Below are 13,392 nucleotides of genomic sequence, written 5' to 3'. Positions count from 1 at the left end.
ATTATATTCTCAAAAGCTTACATGCATGTTCTTAGCTGCTAACCACCATGCAAATGATCTCCCTAAGACGGGAACATCAGAAAAGGAACAAAGAGGGGCGCCTGGGTGGCTCAGTCGTTAAGCATCTGCCTTCGTCTCAGGTTGTAATCCCAGGGTCCTGGGATCGAGCCCCACATCGGGCTCCCTGCTCTGCGGGAAGCCTGCTTCTCCCTCCCCTTCTGCCTCTGCTTGTGTTCCCCCTCTCGCTGTGTTTCTGTCAAATAATAAAATCTTTAAAAAAAAAAAAAAAGGAACAAAGAGGGGTGCCTGGATGGCTCAGTTGGTAGTGCATGTGACTCCTGATCTTGGGGTTGTGAGTTCAAGCTCCACGTTTGGTGTGGAGATTACATGAAAATAAAATCTTTTTTTCTTTTTTTAAGATTGTATTTATTTATGGGAGAGAAAAAGAGAGAAAGTACAAGCAGAGGGAGGCGCAAAGGCAGAGGGAGAAGCAGACTTCCTGCTGAGCAGGGAGCCCAACTCGAGGCTTGATCTGAGAACCACAGGATCATGACCTGAGCCCAAGGCAGATGCTTACCTGACTAAGCCACCCAGGTGCCCCAAAAACAAAATCTTAAAAAAAAGTGAACCTCAAATTGTGGCCTATCACAGAGATTAAGCAAAAAAGAAAAAAATGTCACAACCTGTGAATACCCCAAACAAAAAATGGACAGACACTGGGACCTGAGCCAAAGGCAGAAGCCTTAATCCCCAAAATGGTGGTATTTGGAGGGAGGACCTTTGAGAAGTAATTAGGTCACGAGAGTGGATCCCTTATGAATGGAATTAATGTCCTTAAAGAGACATGAGAGAGATGATCTGTCTCTGTACCATGTGAAGATACAGCAAGAAGGCATCCATCTACAAACCAGGAAGAGGGTTCTCACCAGACACTGAATCTGCCAGCATCTTGATCATGGACCTACCAGACTCCAGAACTATGACAAATCAATGTTTGCTGTCTAAGCCACCCAGTCTCTGGTATGCTGTTTTATCAGCCCAAACTAATGAAAAGAACTTTGCAGCCTTTATAAGAAAGCCCTCTGAAAGAAAAAAAGTTATCTAAAATGATACCAAAGTTGAGTGGGGCAAGGGCACATTAAGTAACTTAATAATAGCCAGGAAATAACTGAGAAGATTTTGAAAAGAGTAGCAAGTGAGACACCAAGTTGGACTACAACTGATATTTAAGATGGAAGAGACAGATCAGTGAAACAATTCATGTATTAACTTAAAGGAACTTCATTCATTCAAAAATTAGCACCTGTATTAGGCATTAGAAATATAAAAATGAGCAAAAACTGATACAGTCCTTCCCCAACAGTGTTCACATTCTAATGGTCAAGACAGACATTAACCTAAATATTTTTTATCTTTTTAATTATGTTTTTAATTCTAAGATTTTATTTATTTATTTGGCAGAGAGAGCACAAGCAGGGAGAGTGGCAGGCAGAGGGAAAGGGAGAAACAGGCTTCCCACTGAGCAGAGAGCCTAATGTGGGGCTCAATCCCAGCACCCTGGGAACACGACCTGAGCCAAAGGCTAACCAACTGAGCCACCCACACGCCCCTAACCTAAATTTTTTTAAATTATAAATACAAACTTGTATATGCTATAAAAGATAAATGGACCAAAGGACTGAAAACACAAGCCACAAAATGAGAAAAAATATTTGCATATCATGTATCTGATAAAGAGTTTAATATCCAAAATATATAAAGAACCCCTCTAACAAGAAAAAAATAACCCAATTTTTAAATAGGTAAAGGACTTGAATAGACATTAAAGATATACAATGACAAATAAGCATATGAAAAAATGCTTAATGTCATTAATCATCAGGGAAATAAAAATCAAAACCATGAGATATCACTTCATACCTATTTGGATTACTATAATCAAAAAAAAAAAGTGATGTGAAGAAATCAGAAAACTTCTTGGGGTGCCTTGGTGGCTCAGTTGGTTAAGCGACTGCCTTCAGCTCAGGTCATGATCCTGGAGTCCCGGGATCGAGTCCCACATTGGGCTCCCTGCTCAGCAGGGAGTCTGCTTCTCCCTCTGGCCCTCACCCCATTTGTGCGCTTGCTCTCTCTCATTCTGTCTCAAATAAATAAATAAAATCTTTAAAAAAAAAAAAAAGGAAATCAGAACACTTCCATATTGCCGGTGGGAAGATAAAATGGTGTAGCCTCTCTAGAAAACAGTTTGGTGGTTCCTCAAAAAGTTAAACACAGAGGGGTGCCTGGGTGGATCAGATGGTTAAGTGCCTGCCTTCAGCTTGGGTCATGATCTTCAGGTCCTGGGATCAAGCCCCATGTCTGGCTCCCAGCTCAGTGGGGAGTCTGCTTCTCCTTCTCCCTCTGCCTCTCCCGCTGCTGGTGCTCTCTCTCTCTCTCAAATGAATAAAATCTTAAAAAAAAATATTATCAATGACCCATCAATTCTACTTCAATTCTAATTCTACCAAAGATTTGAAAATGGACTCAAACAGATACTTGTATGCTAAATATTCACAACAGCATTATTCATGATAGCCAAAAAGTAGAAACAACGGCCATCAACTGATAAATGGAGAAACAAAATGTGGTATATACATGCAATGGAATACTATTTGGCCATAAAAAGGAATGAAGTTATGACACATGGATTACTCTGTGAAAACATTATACTAAGTGAAGTAAGTCAGACACAAAAGAACAAATATTGTATGATTCCATTTACATGAAATATCTAGAACAAGAAAATTCATACAGACAGAAAGTAGAATGGTGGTTTCCAGGGGCTGGGGAAAAAGGGAATGGAGAGTCATTGCTTAACAAATACAGAATTTCTGTTTGGGGTGATAAAAAAGTTTTGGAAATACATAGTGGTGATAATTATACAACACTGTGAAGGTAATTAGTGCAAATGAATTGTAAATTTGAAAGAATGGTTAAAATAGCAAAATTTGTTATTCAATATATATATTATATATTTTACGACAATTTAAAAAAAAACATTCTGGTTGTCCAGAACCAGAGGGCTTGGGAAGAAAGGGGGACTGACTGCTAACTGGTACCTGCTTTCTTTTGGGGTTAAGAAAATGTTCTAAAATTGATTATGGCGATGGTCACACAACTCCATGAATATACTAAAAACCACTGCATTTTAGACTTTAAATGATGCATCGTTATGGCATGTGAATCAGGTCTCAAAAAGGCTGTTACTTAAAAAAAAAAAAAAGAAGAAAAACAAAGCACCTGGCTGGCTCAGTCAGAAGAGCGTGCGACTCTTGATCTTGGAGTCATGAGTTCAAGCCCCACATTGGCCACAGAGATTAAATCTTTTTTTTTTTTTTTTTTTTGAGATAAATGGTGTTTAGAGAGCACATACAGGTTCTAAACTTACCTAGGGAGTCAGGGAAGATTTTTATCAAGAAGTTAACTTTGAGTTGAAAGTGGAAGGATGCACTGGAATACAATATAGAAGTAGAAGGTGTGAGGATTAGGGGCTGGAGGGCATTCCAGACACAAAAGGAATAGGAGTATAAAGGCCCTGGAGCAAGTAAGGAACTCAAAGAAAGCCACTATATGTTGGAATCCGGACAGCAGGAAGAGTCATCTGAAACCAGACCACCAAGGTCAAGGGATGAGCCACACAGGGTCTTCTAGGCCATGTTCAAGATTAGGTCTTCCTCCAAATAGCAATGTAAAGCTTATAAAGGGTATGTTTCGAAAAGATCACCTTGGCTGTATTATGGAAAACTGATAGGAAAACTAGTCAATACAGGAAGCCTACTCAAAATGCTCTTTCAATAGGTCAGAGATAATGGTGTCCTTTCCAGAATTATCTAGGTTTAATTACAGCATATTAAATCACTGGGGGGAGACAAATTATTCCATAAATGATATAGGGCACAGCTGGCTCCCCACCCTCATTCCTTACACCAAAACAAATTCTAGATTTGTTAGTGATTTAACTTTTTTAAAAAATATTTTATTTATTTATTTGTCAGAGAGAGAGAAAACACAAGCAGGGGAAGTGGCAGGCAGAGGGAGAGGGAGAAGCAGACTCCCCACTGAGCAAGAAGCCTGATGCAGGGACTCAATCCCAGGACCCTGGGATCACGACCTGAGCAGAAGGCAGCCGCTTAACCAACTGAGCCACCCAGATGTCCCAGTGATTTAACTTTTTAAAATAAGGCCACACAAACAGTCAACTAAAGCAACTAGAGCAATGGATTAGAATAGAATATCCACAAATTGACCAGTGGTTTTTAAGGGGAAATTAGAATATGATAAAGGTGCCACTTTCAACCACCAACTATTTAATAAGTGGTATAACTTTTTTTTTAAATTGAAGTATGATGCATACATAAAAGACTGGAAAAATATACATCCAAGTTAGTAAGTGGTTAGCTCTAGGGAAAAGAATATAATTTTAAGACAGACTTTCACTTTGTCAATTTTTAAATGAATTATAATGAATGTGTATTCATATATTAAGACTTTCAAAATACAGAAGTTTAATTTTTAAAAGTCACAAATGTATAACTATAAGAAGACTACTGGAATACTTGCAAAGCAACATAAATCCAAGACACTATACAGGACCAATAAATTTGACAGTCAAAAATTGTAAGTTTCTATAAACCAAAAATATACTGTAAAATAAAAAGACAAAGAACTTGGAAAAGCACTTGCAACACATATTTGATTAATTTCCTTAATTTACAGTGAACTCTGAAAAATCAATATAGAAAATGGCCTTACAAAAAATGAGGAAAGATCATGTTCACAGGAAAATACAGAGCCAATAAACAAAAAATATAAGAGGTGCCAAATCCAGTTATCACTTTCATCTATCCAAAGATTGGTAAAAATTAATACATCTAGTTAACTTGGATATCCATAACCAAATAATCATTCCGCGTTGTTGTATAAGGATGTTCAGTTTATGAAAGCAAAAAAATGATAAAGCAAAGTGTATATCCTTCATGTGGTTCTGTTTAAATAAATGATAGTATGAGTACATGAAATCCTATACAGCTGTTGAAAAACAATGAAGCATGGGGCACCTGGGTGGCTTAGTCAGTTAAGCATCTGACTTTGGCTCAGGTCATGGTCTTAGGGTCCTGGGATGGAGCCCTGCAGCTGGCTCAGAGCTCAGCGGGGAGTCATCTTGTCCTTCTCCTTCTGCCACTCCCCCTGCTCGTGCTCGCTGTCTCTCTCTCAAATAAATCAATCTTAAAAAAAAAAAGAAGAAGAATGAGGCAAATTTCTTTGTAATGATTTGGGGAGGTATCCAAGATAGACTGAGGTGAAATCAAGTTTCAGAACAGTCAGGGCAAACCTACTTCCCATCTAGCATCTTCGGAGATCTGTATGTCTGAGCTAAGGGGAGGTGGAAATTGGAAGGGGAAGAGGAGTCGCAGGCCATCTAAGCTGGAGAGCCTAACTCTTCCAGAAGGTAGGAAATACCAAATACAAACTCTGCCTACTTCAGTTTCATCTGAGCCCAATTTTTTACAAAATGATTAGCCTTAAGTCTTTTTTTAATCCATTTGATTAATAAAACTAGATTCCACCAATACCACCATCACCCTCCACCTCCAAAAAGCCCACAGCTTTTTTTTTTTTTTAAGATTTTATTCATTTATTTGACAGAGAGACAGCGAGAGCGGGAACACAAGCAGGGGGAGTGGGAGAGGGAGAAGCAGGCTTCCTGCTGAGCAGGGAGCCCAATGTGGGACTCGATCCCAGGACCCCGGGATCATGACCTGAGCCGAAGACAGACACTTAACGACTGAGCCACCCAGGCGCCCAGCCCACAGCTTCTTGAGGGCAGGAACCTACCTTAGTCATCACTCTGTCTCCAAACACCTCCTTCACTGCTTAAGCCACAGCAATGAATAAATATTTGCTGAACCTCTGACGTTTATTTTCTCTGTATCTATAAATGCCAGAAGCATGTAAATCAACTATTTTTTTTTAAGATTTTATTTATTTAGGGGCACCTGGGTGGCTCAGTTGGTTGAGCAACTGCCTTCGGCTCAGGTCATGATCCTGGGGTCCCGGGATCGAGTCCCACATCGGGCTCCCTGCTCAGCAGGGAGCCTGCTTCTCCCTCTGACCCTCTTCCCTCTCATGTGCTCTCTCTCATTCTCTCTCTCTAAAATAAATAAATAAAATCTTTAAAAAAAAAGTGTTTAAAAAAGATTTTATTTATTTACTTGACAGAGAGACAGCGAGAGAGGGAACACAAGCAGGGGGAGGGGGAGAGGGAGAAGCAGGCTTCCTGCTGAGCAGGGAGCCCAATGAGGGGCTCGATCCCAGGACCCAGGGATCATGACCTGAGCCGAAGGCAGACGCTTAACAACTGAGCCACCCAGGCGCCCCTTATTTTTTTTAAGATTTTACTTATTTGTCAGAGAGCGAGCGAGCACAAGCAGGGCAAGTGGCAGGCAGAGGGAGAAAGAGGCTCCCCACTGAGCAAGGAGGCCGATGTGGGACTTGATCCCAGGACCTTGGGATCATGACCTGAGCTGAAGGCAGATGCCTAACTGACTGAGCCACCCAGGCATCCCAAATCAACTATAATTTTACTTTATTTTATTTTTAAAGATTTTATTTATTTGACACAGAGAGAGAGAGTGAGAGCGGGAACACAAGCAGGGGGAGTGGGAGAGAGGGAAAAGCAGGCTTCCTGCTGAGCAGGGAGCCCGATGCGGGGCTTGATCCCAGAACCCCAGGATCATGACCTGAGCCAAACGCAGATGCTTCACCGACTTGAGCCACCCAGGTGCCCCTCAACTAGAATTTTAAAGTATATGCCAGTATTAACTAACATCCAGTAAAATGAGAAAATGTATTTATACATAGGACATTCTCCAATAGTGCTATGCTTCTGTGGAATTTTCTTCACATAAACTTGAGCTATTTTAAGTACTATGCAGTTTTCAGTTAGTAGTTTCCACTTTTAAAATTATTTGTTTTTTTTGAAAACAGAATGGAAGAGTTCTTTTTTGGCCAAGACCTCAGAACAAGCGTCAATGCACACCAGCAGCTAAGCAGTAGAGCAAAAAATTTAACCAATCCCACCTCACATTTAAATCTGTGTCCAGAGACATTAAGAAGCTGCTCTATAGTGGGCAAGACAGAACTCCATCATTACTGAATCAGAATTCTGGTATATCAGAATTTATTTGGGGTGTTTTACAAATACCTAGAATTTATTTCAGAGTACAGCAAGGTATTTTACGAATACCTAAGGGTATTAAAACAATGGTTTTGATGTCCTTGTTGCACAGTTGTTGTTCACCTCCTCAATATATGTCCCTACTACGAGAACAATGCTAAATAATACCAAAGTCATGGACTTGACTCTTAAAGACAACCAGCTTTACTGCAATTGGTCACAAAATGCCTAAGTCATGAAAATATGAACAATACACTGAAAAAAATTAAGATCCAAAATAATCCAGGGGAGGAAGGAAGGAATTACATGTGGGCATAGATAAAATAGATGGAATAAAATAGGCCATTCGTTGATAATTATTGAAGTTGGGTGAAAGCTACTAGAGAGTTCCTATATAATTCTTTTCCCTATTCTGAAATTTTTGATAAGCATTTAATTTATACATCTGTATTTTCCTGTTACAATTAATATTTGCAACAGCAATCTGTGGGCACAAATTAACCAACAGTTTATAGGTTGGTTAATTTAAAGAAAAGGTTGGTGCACACAACTAAAGCTCTCAAACCATCCTCTCCTTAACTCCTATCATAGAAAAGAAGTCAAAGGATACACTCTGAATGTTGGGAAAGCAATCGCAATTCCCCATATCCCTCAGATCCAGGTCATTTCCTCCTTCCGCTGCAACTAGCAGACCTTCCCTGGTAGAGTTCAGCTGTAATAAGTCAGTTGAGTCATCCTGTTTCTATAAGCTGAGGGAACTTTCCAGTGCTGTTAACCAGTTTATGATCTGCTGTTAGAACCTTAAACACTCCAGCTCATGCTGGGTGGGTTTAATTTACCTTATTTCACCTTCAGGAAGTCAAATTTAATCGCCTACTTATAAACTTTGGAAAAGGTGAAAAAGTAGATATTGTAGTTTCACTATCCTATTTTCTAGAATTATGCCCTGGAATTACATGTTTATATACAGGACTGATTCCTTGGGAAATAAACTTCTTAAAAGTGGTTCTTTAAAAAAAAAGAAAGATTTTATTTATTTATTTGAGAAAGAGAGAGCATGAGCTGGGTGAGGGCAGAGGGAGAAGCAGACTCCCTGCTAATCTGGGAGCCCAATGCAGGGCTCATTCCCGGAACTCCGGGATCATGACCTGAGCCAAAGACAGATGCTTAATTGACTGAGCCACTCAGGCACCCCTTAAAAGTGGTTCTTAATGAGGCTAAACATTCTTAATAGCAAATCATAAAACAGCAAAGTTATCAGTGTTACATATTTTTATCAGATCACTTGGTATCAGTGGGTATACTTCCCCAGAAGTATACAGAGTAAAATGGAAAATGTCAACTTTCCCATTCCTCCCTCCCCAAGGCTACTCCCTTTCCCCAAAGGTACCACCACTGATAGTCTGGTATGAATACTTGCATGTCTTTTCATATGTATGTACACCCTTATAAATACATATATACATATATCATTTTGGTGGCTCTTACGGATCATATTATACATATTCTGCAACTTACCTTTTTGTAGCATAAAAAACCTTCAGACCAGGGCGCCTGGGTGGCTCAGCTGGTTAAGCGTTAAGCTCCCTGCTCAGTGGGGAGTGTGCTTCTCCTTCTACCCCTACCGCTCCCTGTGCTTTCACATAAATAAATAAAATCTCAAAAAAACAAAAAACCTTCAGACTTTTCAAAACATATAACTCTACTTCATTCTTTTTAATGGCTACATACTACTCCAAAAACATGAACACACAATTTTAGCATTCCTTTAGTAGAGATTACTTAGGGACTTGCCAATGTTTCTTAAGTAAACTCTACCCCCAACAGGGTTTTCAAATGACCCTGAGATCAAGAGTTGCATGCTCTACTGAGTGAGCCAGCCAGGCGCCCCATGGACTTTCCAACTTTTTATAATACTGCAACAACCGTCTTTGTGCCCATATTTTTGTGGGGCTAAATACCAAAAAAAAAAAAAAATTAAATATCTAGGCCTACAGTCATTCACAAAAAGCCTTTGCCAATTCTATCAACAGCACATAGGACATGTTACTAAGTGTGTAACACAGTAATTACATACAGTATTATTTTCACTGATAGTACAAAACATATGGATATACTCAAAATTATCTGTGCCAGAAAGTCAGGTCCCAAAAATATATCTTTGTTTTTATTTCCTAATTCCAATAAGGCTACATATCTTTTCAAGGTTATTGGAATTTATATTTCTTCTTTCTCAAACTTTTGTCTTACTGATTTTAGCAGCTCTTTATAGCTGCTTTTTATATTTATTTATTATAGCTTTTTATTTAGTATTAATCCATTGTTATATCATAGTAAGACTAGAATGTTTTATAGGTTATTTGCTTCCCTTCCTTCTAGGTGGTTCCAAAGCCAGATTCATAAGAGACTATTTTTACACTTTTTCCTATTTAAATATTTATGTATCTTAGACTATTAGCTAAACAGTTAATAAAATTACAAACGATAAAAAAGATCTAGGGGGCGCCTGGGTGGCTCAGTCGGTTAAGCATCTGCCTTCAGCTCAGGTCACGATCCCAGAGTCCTGGGATGGAGCCCTCCAACAGGCTCCCTGCTCAGTGGGGGAGTCTGCTTCTCCCTCTCCCACTGCCCCTCCTCGCCGCTTGTGCTATCTCTCTCACTTGCTCTCTCTCTAATAGATAAAACCTTAAAAAAAAAAAAATAGATCTAAAATCCTAAGACAGTAACTGAAAATAACAACCAATGACAATATGAAATAATATTTGGAAAGTATTTTAATTTTCTTTAATGTTTTAACTAACACACTGATTTCTTCCAGAGACATGCTGACAGAACTAAAGTATAACAATAAACCTTAGATTTTCTTTTGATAATTTTACTTAAGCTCTTTCATTTACCAAAATTGGAGCTATTTTTTGTTGCCATAGAGGTTAAGAACTCACATGAAAGAAAAAAATGTCTTCCAAGCCATTAAAGATTTAGAGAGGAAAGCATTTCTATGTTAGTATGTGTATATGAGTGTTCATTTTGATTCCTCTTACAGAAGAAATATTTTGTTTGGTTACATCCTTTTAAGAAACTATTATATTCTAAATTCCTTTAAAAGAGATAATTTTACAAATACCTAGGAGTAACAAGAATTTCCAAAATGGAATAAACGTTAACACAGGTTTCAAGGTCATAAAAGTCATTTTCAAATGAGTTAGCAATTTTTATAACACACTGCAAAACAGTAAATATTTCAAAAGTGCTTTTAACACAAAATGGTTGGGAGACTCAGTCATGAATTTTTAAAGGAAATAATCTAGTCATATGCTAAATCATCTAGTCATACGCTAAATTAACCTACAATAGTTCTTACTGTATCTTCAGACAAAACCCTGAAGATCATTAAAAATTAGGGGCTAGTAAGCAAAATGGTAGATAAATCTCTTAAGTTTCTAAGAGACAAAAGAGCTAAAATAGCCAAGAGAGTCTCTAGAAAATTTCTGGAAAGGTAGAGCCCAAGAGAAAAGATAATTCCCAAAAGAGTCACTATAGCTAATTAACAAACATAAAAAAGTCACCCTTGGGCACCGAGCTAGCTCAGTCGGTAGAGCATGGACTCTTGATCTGTAGTTCAGCCCCCAACAAAACTGGGGGATAGAGTTTACTTTAGAAAAAAAAAAAGGGTCACCTTAACTGTCATCAAATACATGCAAATTAATGTGAACTTTCACTTAAAAAACAAAACACAGAAAGTACAACAGTACACTGAAAGTTTACTCATACACTGCTAGTCCTGCAGTTAACTGCTACAACACTTTTAGTAATTTGACAGTCTCTATCAAGAACTATAGGGTTGCCTGGCTGGCTCCTTTGCAGAACATGCAACTCTTGAACTCTTGATCTAGGGACTGTGAGTTTGGGCCCCACACTGGGTGCTGAGTTACTAAAAAATAAACCTAAAAAAAAAAAGGACTATAAAAATGTTCGTATCAATGGGGTGCCTGGTGGCTCAGTCGTTGGGCATCAGCCTTGAGCTCAGGTCGTGATCCTGGAGTCCTGGGATCGAGCCCCGCATCGGGCTCCCTGCTTAGCGGGAAGCCTGCTTCTCCCTCTCCCACTCCCCCTGCTTGTATTCCCTGTCTCGCTGTGTCTGTCAAAAAAAAAAAAAAATGTTCATATCAATGACATGTGTGTTATTTGTGGTTTATTTTTAAATACTCCAACGGGAGGGGAAGCACAAGAATGGAAAGGACTAAATCGTCCATATAGAATTCCAAATAATTTACGTAGATTGAACCCCTCTAAGAGGTAAAGCTTAACTCTCCTCTGACCTTGAAAGAGAAGGTGACTTTATAGTGGAGAAACCTAGCAAATACTACCTTAACCAAAAGATCAAGGTATACATCATTAGTGATAAATCACATTGCTATCATGTACCCTTTAATAAGATGTGATGAGAAAGGCAGTTCATCTCTGTGGTATTCTTCCCCCAAAACATCACACTAAGTCTTATCATGAGAAAAATCATCAAACCCAAATTGAGAGGAATTCTATGAAATACCTAACCAGTACTCCTCAAAACTGTCAAAGATAAGAAATTCCTCAAAACTGTCAAACAAGGAAAGCACACAAAACTATCACAGACCAGAGAAGACAAAGCAGACTAACACTACTTCCAGGTGATCCTAGGAGAGTCCTTGCAAATGATAAAAAGAAACAGATTATTACTGACATTCTGTTTATCTTAAATTAGCATTATTGGGCAATGTACTTTCGGGGCACCTGGGTGGCTCAGGTGGTTGGGCGTCTGCCTTCGGCTCAGGTCATGATCCTGGCGTACTGGGATCGAGTCCCACATCGGGCTCCCTGCTGGGCGGGGAGCCTGCTTCTCCCCCTGCCTCTGCCTCTCTCTCTGACTCTCATGAATAAATAAAAAAAAAATAAAACATTTAAAAAAAAATATTGAGCAATGTACTTTTAATTCCCCAATTTTCCATCGTTCTCCAGAAACTTTTTGGGGTACCCTCCCTGTAATTCTACCAAGAGGCTAATAATTTTTACTTGATGTAGAATACTACATATTAGGCATTTCTGACCTTCCAAGCAAGCATTCAACCCCTTTACATTTTATGACTTGAAGTCTTCAGTCTCTGCTGCCCCTGCTCCATTGAGGTCCCAACATAAACTGCATGCATGACTTGGAAAGGTCTTTTCCTTTCCTTTTTCAATAAATCCTCCTGGCACCTACATCAAAACATAACAAAATGGCAACTTATCCTCTATACATCTCATATTCAGCCCTTAAAAAAAGGTGGGGGAGGGGGTGGGCAAGCGCCTGGCTGGCTCAGTCAGTAGAGCCTGCAACTCTTATTCTTCGGGTCATGAGTTCAAGGCCCACACTGGGTGTGGGTGGGGGAGAGGAGGAGGAGCAGAGAAGGTGAAGGGTAGGGAGAAGGGGAGGAGGGGGAGGGGGAAGGGAGGAGGGGAGGAGAACAGAAAAGAAAAGGAGAGAAAACAAAGCAAAGCAAAGTAGGTTTAAGAACCCAGAATTACTGCAACTTGATTTTTATTTTTCTCAAGGCTGCATTATGAAAATATGTACCCTTATTTATTTAACCTCCCTGCTTTGTTGCCAATAGCTAGTTTTCTCTCTTCTTCAATAAAGGTTAGTTCCCTGCCCTGCTTCCAAGAGCAGTATTACTAAAAATTCATTTCCCTCATAAGAAATGAGTCAGAAATCCAGGATGCTCGATGTGACAGTCTTACCATTAAGGGGGAAAAAGTATGTAGAATTACTATATGCCCAGAATTTAAACACAGGGAAGAATTATGCTACATTACAATGATTGTACTGGTTCTGTTAAGGTGATCAGATGACATTTTTTCGTTTTCGTAAGTTTCTATACTACATTTTACTGCTTGAATCAATTATGTATTTACATAGGGTATGTAAATTTGTATATATTCATACATTCATACATAAACATTCATACATAAATGATTCTACCCAAAATACTAAAGACTGATGCGAAAACTCCCACACATTACTAACTTAAATATAAATTTTTATCTATAGAGAGATGTTTGCAAATGATCTAAAACCTGAAGAATTTAGTATTTAAAAATAATTATATAATTGGTTGCCTCTGGAAAGGGGGCCTAAGTGGCTACGGGGCAGAAGAAGTAAG

General features: G+C 39.0%; 1 protein-coding gene across 3 annotated transcripts in view; it reads right to left on the bottom strand.

Moving 5' to 3' along the window:
* The window catches only part of SMIM14 (small integral membrane protein 14), an 84,029-nt gene that overhangs the window by 57,498 nt on the left and 13,139 nt on the right, over nt 1-13,392 (bottom strand). Inside the window, exon 1 of one of the 3 annotated variants that reach the window (XM_088021199.1) lies at nt 5,097-5,220. The exons of the other annotated variants lie outside the window; for them this stretch is intronic. The gene's annotated coding sequence lies outside the window, so the exon portion shown is untranslated. Of the gene's footprint in view, nt 1-5,096; nt 5,221-13,392 lie in introns of those variants that run through there. 3 annotated transcript variants of the gene reach the window in all.

The sequence above is a fragment of the Eumetopias jubatus genome, unplaced genomic scaffold (assembly GCF_037043125.1).
Source record: "Eumetopias jubatus isolate StellerSeaLion01/CBP00866 unplaced genomic scaffold, mEumJub1_p1.0 scaffold_2, whole genome shotgun sequence".
NCBI classification, from domain to species: domain Eukaryota; kingdom Metazoa; phylum Chordata; class Mammalia; order Carnivora; family Otariidae; genus Eumetopias; species Eumetopias jubatus.
Note: the sequence above shows the minus strand (reverse complement) of the source record. Positions and strands in the feature narration are given on the sequence as shown.